Source organism: Schistocerca gregaria, chromosome 6 (genome assembly GCF_023897955.1).
Source record: "Schistocerca gregaria isolate iqSchGreg1 chromosome 6, iqSchGreg1.2, whole genome shotgun sequence".
Taxonomy (NCBI): Eukaryota; Metazoa; Arthropoda; class Insecta; order Orthoptera; family Acrididae; genus Schistocerca; species Schistocerca gregaria.
Genome location: NC_064925.1, coordinates 178704937 through 178717413, shown reverse-complemented (window position 1 = coordinate 178717413; position 12477 = coordinate 178704937). Strand labels below are relative to the sequence as shown.

Below are 12477 nucleotides of genomic sequence, written 5' to 3'. Positions count from 1 at the left end.
ATAACTTCCGTGGTACTAGAGGGAACTGTGGAGGGTAAAAACTGTTGAGGGAGACAGAGATTGCAATACATCTAGCAAATAATTGAGGACATATGTTGTAAGAGATTTTCTGAGATGAAAAGGTTCGCACAGGAGGACTCGTGGTGGATCGCATCAAACCAGTAAGAAGACTGATGAAAAATAAGAAAAAGAAAGGTTAGGGAGAGAAGGATCTGCTCGACCATTTTACCCCATTCTTTTAAATTTCCTATGCATAGTCATTATCCCAACTGGACTAGTGGTAACATCCTAAGTCTTTAAATTGACATCTTCCAACTTTTTACAGGCATCCTCCGGAATGCTCGACGCCCCCTGTTGATTAGTACATGAGGCACAACTGCTCTTTCTTTAGCTGTGTTTGATCCTTTGCGTTTCCTCTTCACAACAGCATCGCCAACGGTTCAATTGCGCCGCTTTAGAAGGGTTGAAGTGTCCCTGATGGATCTGTTACTCGGGTAAAATCCGATGACTAGGCACCGTACGCAGTCACTGAACTCTCTTGACTTATTCTTTTTGCTGTTACTGTTCCTCTACTAACAACACAATACTCACCGCCTACTTTCCTCCTACTAGAACTAGTGATCAGTTCCGCATTAAACAGCCGTGTCTGGATTACTTCTGATCAGATAGTGAATTTTTTGATGATAAGGTCCTGTCCGAGTTTTCAGAGGGTTGCGGGGAACGGAACCGAAGACCAGCATACCAGCATATGGACAGCCGCAGGGAGAGCGGCGGTGTCGGCGGAACAATCTGCGGTTTCCTCATTCTTTACTACTACTAAACAGATGATTCCTGGTTCGGTATAGCAAGGCACGACAGTCAGTTCGTAATGGTTACGGTAAACACACATGTACTGTATTTTGAGGTCACCGATGTTGATAGCGGGCGGACACAGAACACTCGTGGCCCAAGGTCCACCAACTTCTACCAGTTTCAGCCGATCCCGAAATGATGAACATTTTTTCAAGAAGTTGTGAACGAACTACACCGGTACATACTGTACGATTTCTGTGGATAGGCTGATGAAAGGGTGGCTGCTTGGACTCTACACAGAAAACACTGTATTACATTGTTATATTTATGACCCTTGGCGATTGTCGTCACACAAACATAACCTGTAAAAAAAAATGGTTCGAATGGCTCTGAGCATTATGGGACTTAACATCTATGGTCATCAGTCCCCTAGAACTTAGAACTACTTAAACCTAACTAACCTAAGGACATCACACACATCCATTCCCGAGGCAGGATTCGAACCTGCGACTGTAGCGGTCACGCGGTTCCAGACTGAAGCGCCTAGAACCGTTCGGCCACACATGCCGGCGGTGGAGGCTCCCACACGTCAATTTACCACACGATCTTTTATTTCAGGACCCTTAGCGTTTACACTATATTTTAACTATCCAGAGGATAGCTTTTTAAGCTGCATGAGGATATTCGTGGATTGTACAATCGTCCATAAAGAGGTAGCAACGCCATAAGACTGCAGGAAAACACAGGAAGAGCTGCAGAGAATTGTTAATAGATGAAGGGATTGTTGGTTGAGCCTCAACATAAACAAATGCAACGCACACCGCATAATTAGGCGAAGAAATCCACTTTACTACAGAGTACCTAGGTGTACTCATCCGGAGTGACCTAAAGTGAAACGACCACACAAAAAAATTTACAGAATAGGCAGACTGCAGTCCATGATACACTGGGAGAACCTTGAGGAAATGTAATTCATTTACGAAATAACTGTCTTACAAAACACTTGCAAGATCGGCTCTTGAGTGTTGCTCATCAGTCTAAGCCCTTTCCGCGTTGGGTTAATAGAACAGACAGAGAAGATTTAACGATGAGCGCCGTATTTCGTCACGGGACCGTGCTCAAAAAGCTCCAGTGGTAGACATCGTGCGTCACAGAGATGTTGCCTGTTGAAATTACGTACTCGTACATTCCAAGAAGATGCTGGTGGCACATTATGTAGCACGAAACGACAATGACGAGAAAATCAGATGGATTGGAGCTCGTTTGCAGATTTTTACCTACATTCTTCCTGCTCGTCTTTGACGAATGGAAAAGGGAAAGGAGCAAACGATAGCGGTACCAAAAGTGCCCCCTGCTACACACCGTGATGTGGCTTCCTGAGTATAGATGTACATGTAGAAAGACAAAACAAGCGATGACTCGAAGCCATATTGTAAACTGGTTTTTAGGTGCGTGTCTAAACCAACACGTCTGAGGCATCAAGAACAGCTTAATTTGGTTGTGGTTGGAAGAGGATGGGTAGCGGGACATAAAATAATAGAGGGGGATTTTCTTGAATAAGTAAATAGATTCAAATGGATGTCGCTTGCAGCAGCTATGCAGAAGTGAACAGAATTAGCCTAGCCTAGTGTCTAGAAATCAGCAGCGCGTCATCTTTTGGTCAGCGTTGCTGCCTCTCGATTACAGAGCCCGAAGTTTGGCTCTCAACAGGTTCAGGGACTTTCTTCGCTCTGGACTGGGTGTTCGTATTGTTCTCAGCATCATTTCATAAACATTGATGCGCAAGTCGTCGAAGTAGCATCAAATAAAAGAACTTCCTCCAGGCGACCAAATATCCCAGAAAGGGGCTCATGGGCAAATATGCCACTTGCGCATTTCATGTTATTTCAGTTTCTATAACTTACGTGTTCAAGTGATCTTTGCTTTATCAACTGCAGATAAATCATTTCAGTTCCCCATTAAACTTGTACATGTATGGCATAATGACTGAATATTTCAAATGTAATACACTATAGTGTTACTAGATGTGTAATGACGAAAGTTAGAGGTCTTTCGATGATTAGTTGCCGTCATTTTATGGCCACACAATCAAGTTGACTAGGTACTCACAATGTAATTATCAGTCAGTGTATTACCACATACCAGTGCAGCATAATTACAATCTTAGGATGTTGATTGTAGTTTCTGTTATTAACCACGTGTTACAGAAGCTTTAGACCTATAATATACGTCAATATAATAATCTGCGTAACCGACTGTAGTAGCGCCTCCTCGCTGTGTGATGCTACACCAAGAGGTAATCGTAAACCTAATTAAAGAAATTTTTGTCTCTGTATTTAGCTGGTAATAAGAGGCGTGCTGCTGTTGCACGTTCTTGTGATCACTAACGGAAGGAGGGCTATGTCTCCAGCCAGTCGTACTCAAAAGAACTCACTGGCTCTTTCAACACATCGTCACCAGGATGTGACTCATCAAAAATTGCCCTTTTAGTATGGGTGGCACCCTTTGAGGAGTAATATGTATAGCTACCATCCAGCATGTTTTTCAACCCGCTAGGTGATAACCACAGGGCACTGTGTGAAGACCACACAGATCAGCCAGAACATAATGACCACCGACCTACTATTGATGTAAACCTGTCCACGTGATAGCAGCGTCAGCTGGCGAGTAATAACTGGTAGTCAGACACAGGCACGGTTCATCAGTGAGCGTGTTGTACGTGTGTAGAATGAGGAAGGTGAGCGATCTATCCGAGTGTAGATCGTGATGGCCTAGCAACTAGCCCGAGCATTTCGGAAACTGCACGACTTGTCAGGTGTTCGAGGAGTGCTGTGGTGAGTATCTTCAATACGTGGTGAAACCAAGGTGAAACCACGTCCAGATATCGTGGAGTTGGGCGACCACCGCTCTTAACAGATATCGAACGTTATAACTGGGTAGACTGGCGAAATAGAGCAGGCGGCGAACTGTGGTGGTTCAAATGGCTCTGAGCACTATGGGACTCAACTTCTGTGGTCATTAGTACCCTAGAACTTAGAAATACTTAAACCTATCTAACCTAAGGACATCACACACATCCAAGCCCGAGGCAGGATTGGAACCTGCGACCGTAGCAGTCGCACGGTTCCGGACTGCGCGCCTAGAACCGCGAGACCACCGCGGCCGGCGAACTGTGGTGGAACTAACATCCGACTTCAGTGCTGGTCAGAGTACAAGTGTGTGTGAACACAGTGCATGAAACATTCCTAACGATGGGCCTCCGTAGCGAACGACCCATGCATGTACCAATGTTAACACCACGACATCGGCAGCTACGACTGAAATGAGCACGTGACCATCGGCTTGGATATTGGCACAGTGGCAGAGCGTTACTTGTTCTGATGAATCCGGATACATTCTTCACTGTGCCGATGGAAGGCACAAATCCGTCGTCCCCCAGAGAAACAGCTCCTTGATACATGTACTGTGGGGGGAGACAAGCTGGCGATGGCTCCATTACGCTCTAGGGAACATTCAAGTAGGCATCCATGGGTCCAGTGGAGCTCATGTAAATAAAGAACCATGACGGCCAAGGGGGATCGTACATTGGTTGCTGACCATGTGCGCCCATTCATGACGATCATATTTCTCAACAGCAGTGGCATTCTTCAACAAGATAGTGCGCTATGTCACATGGCCAGAGGTATGATGAAGTGGTTCCCATGTCCCCCCCCCCCCCAACTAGCCAGAACTGAAACCCATCGAACACATCTGGGATGTGATTGAACGTGGTGTCACACCTCATCGCCCCCTCTCCGAAATTTACAGGAATTAGGTGACTTGTGTATGCAAATGTAGTGCCAGCTGCCTCCAGCGACCTACCAAGGCCTTATTGATTCCATGACACGATGCGTCCCCGCTGTTACCCGTGCCGAAGGTGGACACGTCGGATATTAGGAATATGGTCATAATGTTCTGGCTGAACAGTGTATACCGCCACAGCACCTCCTTCTACAGGTTCCGTACAGAGTTCAACCTGTAGCGTGTAAAACAGCCCGCACTAGGCGAGCAATGAAACGCTGGGACTCCCAGCTAGCCAGCCGCGATGTAACCCAGGCTCAAAACGACACTGAGGCCTTCTAAATCCTAGTCCAGTTGGAGGCCAAACATAAAAGCGTAGCCGTTGAAATCTCCCAGAATCCAGAAGGAGTACTGAAATATCGATCGTTCGCCACCCAGCTGTTCGCTCTACATCTCCATAAGCGGCCTACCAGATTTACGACTGATGGGACGAACGTCCCTGTCTCGTTCTATACAGCAAAGAGGAGGTTTCAGTCTGCTTCCGCCAAAGAGATTTAGAGGAAGTGAAGCGGAAAAGCAGCCAACTATAAAGCATCCATCATTTTTTCTAAGACCTCATGAACTTATGCCGTCGAGAGAACCTTATTCAAAACCCCCCCTCAAGGTGTATGCATATCAAGAGTGTTGAAAATATGCCACCTGTGATCCACCTTGTTATTTCCAGAATCTCACAGAGCTCCTGTCTTGGATTCACTGGACACTCATACACCTAGTGTTGTATAGTACTTAAGCACCAGACTGCACGTCAGAACACTAGATTAAGTCTCAAACATTTTCCATCGGTCATGGGATGATTATCTGTGGTGCTCCAGAAGCTTATCCATCTGTCAACGGAAACGTTAAGCTAAGTTTCCCTCCACCCTCCCCCTTTCCCCACTCGCTTCCTTCCCACTCATACTCTCTTCAAAGTGAGCTATTCGAGGGGAATAACTACATACTGACATTGAGGTATAATTTTGCCTGACACAGAAACATAAATGCAACGTTTGCTCTCTACACGCTCTTATCGTAAGCACCATCATTAAACAACAACTGGAACAGTCACACTTTCCAAATGAATTACGAAAATATGACGAACAAATAAAAGGAAATGTAATAAGATTCTAAGGTTTCCCAACAATAATGCGTATGACACCACTGTTTGCTATATGTAAATAACATTTTCTTAGATTGATGTATAATATATATACATTTGAGATCGAGTGCAAAGTGATGAAACATTAAGCGCAGATTTCCAGTATCTGGAGACTTCAACGCTCGGTTGAAAGACGAACCCGGAACTATGAATGCTAGAGACCTGTTCCACTGCATAATAGCAGAAACAAGTGCCAACTGGTATTGAAAGACGAAGCCGTAACTGTGAATGTTGAAGACCAGTTCCACTGCCTGGTAGCATAAACAAGTGCCAACTGGTATTTCTTGTGACATATCACAAAAAATATTGAACAAGAATGAAATAACTTGAAACACCACATAAACGGTATAACACGCTTCCATAGCGTAAAGGAAAATAACAAATATTATGGTTTAAGACGACGACAAAAACTAGAGCCAAAGGACGAGCTCTGATTAGAAGGAATGGGGAAACTAGAGGGCGACGTTCGTTTCAAAAGAACCATATCGGCATTCTATATAATAGGTTTCGAGAAATCACGGACGACAAGCTTAAGCATGCTCCACCCAAGTGTAAGTCCACTGCACCACCTCGCTCAGTACTTCCTCTCCTTTTTCAGCTCAAGATATGATGCCCTTCAGAATTTTATTCATTTATTTCTGCCTTAAATATGTATACCATTCCGCATGTGTTGACTTAATGGAAAGGCCATATGTGGCACAATGTTTTAAGCTGAACATGTATACAAGAAGTAAGAAAATGTTTTCGTTTAGGCTCCATGGCTCAAAGAGGACTAAATTAACGCCATTAGAATCGCGAAGCGGAACAAAATGCTGAGTGGCTATAATTAAAGTGCAATTTCTCACAGAGGTCCAGTGTGGCCTGGTATGCAAGTCTGGCACTGTGCAGCACCTCGTCGATGACTTCGGTGCTCATATTGAACAAACTGTGCAAGCAGCGGTTAATAATATCAAAATTATGCCACTTGTTTGACCTTTCATGGCCTCATCCCATTGGTAATCCATTACATATGGAAATATTCTGTACTTCTTTGCCGGACGCGGTGGGCGAGCGGTTCTAGGCGCTTTAGTCCGGAACCGCGTGACTGCTACGGTCGCAGATTCGAACCCTGCCTCGGGCATGGATGTGTGTGACGTCCTTAGGTTAGTTAGGTTTAAGTAGTTCTAAGTTCTAGGGGACTGATGACCTCAGAAGTTAAGTCCCATAGTGCTCAGAGCCATTTGAACCATTTTTGATTTGTACTTCTTTCTTGCATTCATATTGCCATATTTGCACGTGGTGGGCAAAATTGAAATTAATTTTTTCAAGCGTGAATCGGTTGCGCATTGACGCATTAGAATATCTGCGAAGTGTCGCTGCCATATGATAATTACAGTCCCCACTCGACTACTGTGAGTAGCTGCACTTTAATTATAAGCACCCAGCGTAAACAAGGAAAATACAGGATGTTTCAGGAGGAATCTATATGACTAAACAACTATCCCGGAACACGGGGCACGGTACGCAAGCCCACTCGCAGGTTGTCTGTCTAGCGGCTTCCTGGGACAACAAAAATTTGATTCTCAATATTTCGCGTAATTACTGACCGAATTTAAAAATTTAAAGAACTTTCATAAACTACTAATTAAGAGGTATAGTCTCACGTTAAATGTTGACACAGTAAGCTATTTATTACACTTAGAAACTGTGTGTCTCTCGAGGAACGTAATAGACGGCGCGCAAACGTCTAGACTTTATTCATCCACTATTTGAGAATCAGAATAGTTAGCGACTTCGAACAAACTTCGCATATAACATCAAACATTTACCAGACTTTTTCTCGTTAACACCTCCCACAAAATGATGAAAAGAAGAAGTTTATGGCTTACTACGTTTCTGCTGTTCATGCAGCAGTATCAGGAATGACGTTTTAATGTTTTAATTTATTACTTATTTACTGCTTACTCTATTCGCAACTCAGCTTGCAGACAGTATCGACATATATCACTGAATGTACCTTCAATATTATATCAACGTACGATACACAATTCAAGAGATCTGACGTCGTAAAAATTGAGGTGCCTGAGAAACTAGTCATTACTTCAAAGAGAGATCAATTTATCCTGTTTATACTCATCCAGTGTTTCATAATAGGAGCGCTTTGCGACTTCTAACAAACTTTAAGCATAATTTCAAATCTTTCCGATAGTTTTTCTCACTAAAGGTAAACATTTAGCACCTTAACACATTTATAAATTAATCATATATTTCAAGCTGTTATACGTGGGAGTTCGATTTTTTAAAGAATTACTAATTTACTAGAAGTTAATATTGTAGGAGGTGGTAGAATAGTCTAATTCGAACAATACATTCCGTATAACATGTGTCCAATTTTACTGCTGATCCAGATACAATTAACAGAACGTAACACAAATACTCACTGAAAGTGTTAAGCAAATGATTTAGTTTAATGTTAATTTTCATAAAACCATCTCCGGCTTGAATGAAATTTCAAATTCTCTTAACAACACCGTGTGTAGCTCTTGCGACGTCGTCGTGGCGCATTTTATGAGAGCAGCACTATTCGTAACTCGAACACTCAATCCATCTCTTGTGTTTACTTTTCCCCTGTGGCCTCACCCTACCAACCATCCCTATAGGCAAAAATCTGAAGGGGTAAGGTCCGATTAGTTTGGCGGCCTAGAAGCGTCACCATTTGTGTTGATCCATGATGTACCATCTGACCACTAGAATATACACGGACACCGTCATGCTGGAAGAGCATACCCTCCCCTACAACCAAAGCAGCCTCTTTCGGTAATGCTGCAGATTCTGTTTCAAAAAAGGCTACAGAAAGAGGCCCTGTAAGAACATTCGGTAACACTGCCGGGCCAATCAGTTGATATTCCACCACGCCACACTGCACATTTACGGAGAAGCGTTACTGAATATGTGTCTCCAAAAACGCGTCTTGGCTGTCGTCGGACCAACGATGGAAGTTACGAGTGCTATTGACACCGTCACGAGTGAAAGTGGTTTCATTAGTAAGCAGTATTAATGGGATTGGCAAAAATGGTCACGTTTCTTGGCCACCACAGTCCCGTTCCTTACCTATTCAGGTTTCTGCCTATAGAGACAGTTTGAAGGCCCACAAAGAAAGTAAAAACAAAAGACGAATCGATTGTTGGTATTATGAACAGTTCATAAAATACGCCAAGACAATCTGAGAAGAGTTACTGCCAAGAGAATTAAAAAGTGGATTCAAGTCGGTGGTAAAATTCACCGAAATCAATTTTGAAATTAATCATTTCTCTTTACTTATCGCCTTCGGCGATTATTTTCTGTGGGTTACTTCTTAGCAGCCGTATCCGTGTAATCAATAAAAACTGGGCACACGTTATATAGATGTTTAGCGGGAAATACACTCTAAGACAAGACAAAAAAAAAGAAAAAAAACGACGCATCACGAAGGAATTATCCGAATAGGGCGGAAATCTGTAGTTGTGATATAGATGTATAGAAAAACAAATTATTTCAATTTCAGAAAAAAATTGTTGATTTAGTTTGCAGAAAGAGCTTCACAAATTGTGCAAGTCAATAACACGTTAGTACACCTGTGGCCCTTATGTAGGCAGTTACTCGGCATAGCATTAATCATCGGAGTTCTTGGATATCCTCCTGAGGGATATTGTGCCAAAGTCTGCCCAATGGGCATGTTACATCGTCAAAATTCCGAGATGCTAGAAGGGCCCTCCCATACTGCTCTAAACGTTTTAAATTTGGGAGAGATCCGGCGACCTATCTGGGCAAAGTAGGTTCTGCCAAACACGAAGACAAGCAGTAGAAATTCTCGCCGCGTGCGGACCGGCATTATCTTGCTGAAATGTAGGTCCAGGATAGTTTGCCATGAAGGGTAACAATACGGGGCGTCGAACATCGTCGACGTACCGCTGTGCTGTTAGGGTGCCGCGGATGACGACCAAAGGCGTAGTGGTATGAAATGAAATGGGACCCCATACCATCACTCTTGGTTGTCGGGCCGTATGGCGGGCGGCAGTTAGGCTGGAATGCCACCACTGTCTGGAGCGCATCCAGACACGTCTTCGCTGGTTATCAGTGCTCAGTTCGAAGCGGCTCTCATCACTAAAGATAGTTCTACTCCAGTCAATGAGATTCCATGTCGAATGCGCCTGACACAACTGCAGATGGGCTTGCTGGTGTACGGAGGACAATGGAAATCGGCGCAAGGGACGCCTTGAGGTCAGCCCCTTTCTGTAAGCCACTGTCGATGGTTTTTGTGGTCACTGAAGCACCAGCTGCACATCGGTTCGGTGATAATGATGGATCCGGATCTCTGATTTCCTCTCTAGCTATTGCGTGGTCCTCACGTTTTTTCGTCTCTCTAATAATGATGACCATGATGTTTGGTTTGTGGGGCGCTTAATGCGCGATCATCAGCGCCTGTATACATTACTAACCTGTTCACTGTCCAGTCTCGCCACTTTCCCGAATGATGATGAAATGATGAGGACAACACAGACACTCACTCCGCGGGCGGAGAAAATCCCCAACCCAGCCGGGAATCAGACATAGAACCCATGATCCAAAAGCAGCAACGATAACCACTAGACCACGAACTGCGGAATGTCGTTTCTCTAGGTCGACCTCTTTCTTCTTGATGCTATATTCGGCCACTGTTTACCCATTACCTCCGACATAGTCGAATAGTGACCTGATATCGACAAGTTCCCTGAGAATTATCCGTGCAGCTGCGCAGTATAACATGCGTTTCAGCGTCACACATTCATCGATCGGCTGCCAAAATTTACAATTTTGCATTCTCCGTCAAAACCTGAACGAATGTCAATTTGTGATCAATTTGCATAACTCCTTCGTGTTGCGTCCTTTTTCTTTTTGGTCTTAGAGCGTAGTCGACATTTGCACCCACTAAAACACTGTTCCTGCCTGCATATCTTAGTTCACTCTACAGTAACAGGGGACTGGCTGTTTGTGTTGTTTTCAGCATTTCATCATCATCACCATTCGTGACATTGGTTAGATTGGAATGTGAAAAAATTGGACTGTGTGAAAATTGGGACTTTGTACCGGCGCTGATGACGGCGCAGTTGAGCGCCCCACAAACCAAACATCATCATCTACAGTAACAATTACAAAATACCCAAAATATTACGACCAAATACAAAGCATTATTAAAAACAGATCAACAGACATCTACTGTTCACTTTCACTCGGAAGTACATAAAAACACAACTGATCTAAATGATATATACACAGTATTCAGTATCGCTGCTGAACACCTTTCTGCTCTACAATTTGAGATATGTAGACTGTTTACTGTTTATAACGGTCACATACTTCAAGTAAATCAAGTGGCACTGTCGCTTCCAATGGAATGAATTGCACGACAGTGCTAATACATTCTACAGTAGCAATAGCAAAATACGTAAATTCTTAAAATAAATAGCAGACAAGTAAACAGTCTGTTGGCTTCTATTCAGAAACAGGCAGGAAATCTGAAGGTGGTATACGTACTAAATACTGGTAGTCCAAGCGGTCTGTGACGGATTACTGTTAAGTTTACAAAAATCATTACCTGAAAACAAAAAATGTGAGCGTACAGGAATTCATATTCTAAAGAAAGCTTGTTTTTCGTAAAATTCGGGTCAAGAGCTATAATTTGGGTACTCTATAATTTGTTAACATTCACGTACCCATGGTATTTACCGCAAGTATATCCCCCGATAAGTCAAAAACGTATTTGTATGAGATTGCTCTACAGTAACGGTTTTAGGCTTATTTTCTTCCCAGAGAGTTGTGCAACCGCTTTATTAAATAATTTTTACGATTATATTAATTGTATGGATCAAAAATCGACTTCGAAAAACTTGCCACTCTGTGCATGCACACTTAAATTTATTACTCAGTTACTAATACTAAAATTCAATGAAAAATATGCTACCATTTTTTCCTGAAAATCTGAGTATTGAATATTAACCTCTAGCAAACGTATCGCTAAAAAATTTTAATTACGTCCACTAGACTTTTAAAAAATAAATTATCTTGGCTCCAGAGGATAATAGATTTTTTTGAAAGGTCGTAAAAATTGTCAGCTATTTCATTCTTTAAAATTTATTTTCATAAAATAAACATTGAGATAACTAGCTTAGAAAATCACACCCGGAATAGTGCAAGTTTTTCGAAGTCAGATCCTTGCAGTTAATGCAATCGTAAAATGTATTGAATAGCTTGGTAGCATAACTCTTTGCGAAGAAAATAAGCCTAAAACCGTTACTGTAGGGCAATTCGCTGAGGAAATCGAGCCTATTCTCAAGAAAATCGGTGTACCTTGAAAAATAATCAGTATTTTTTAATGTTTCAAACAAGTTAAAAATGTTTCAAATGGCTCTGAGCACTATGAGACTCAACGTCTAAGGCCATCAGTCCCCTAGAACTTAGAACTAATTAAACCTAACTATCCTAAGGACATCACATACAGCCATGCCCGAGGCAGGATTCGAACCTGCGACCTTAGAGGCCGCGCGGTTCCAGACTGTAACGCCTAGAACAGCTAGGCCACACCGGGCGGCTTGAAACAAGTACGTTATTGACTTACTGTGAGCTATACTTACAGTAAAATAGCAAGTATGGGAACGTAATGTTGACGAGCTATACAGATCCCGATTTTACCGTTTTTTTCTTATATATGTCGA

The 12477-nt window shown here is 42.9% G+C and overlaps 1 protein-coding gene across 1 annotated transcript in view; it reads left to right on the top strand.

Annotated features, from left to right (window-relative positions):
• LOC126278684 (cilia- and flagella-associated protein 45-like) overlaps positions 1 to 12477 on the top strand; it is a 123180-nt gene that overhangs the window by 17591 nt on the left and 93112 nt on the right. The window lies entirely within an intron of this gene.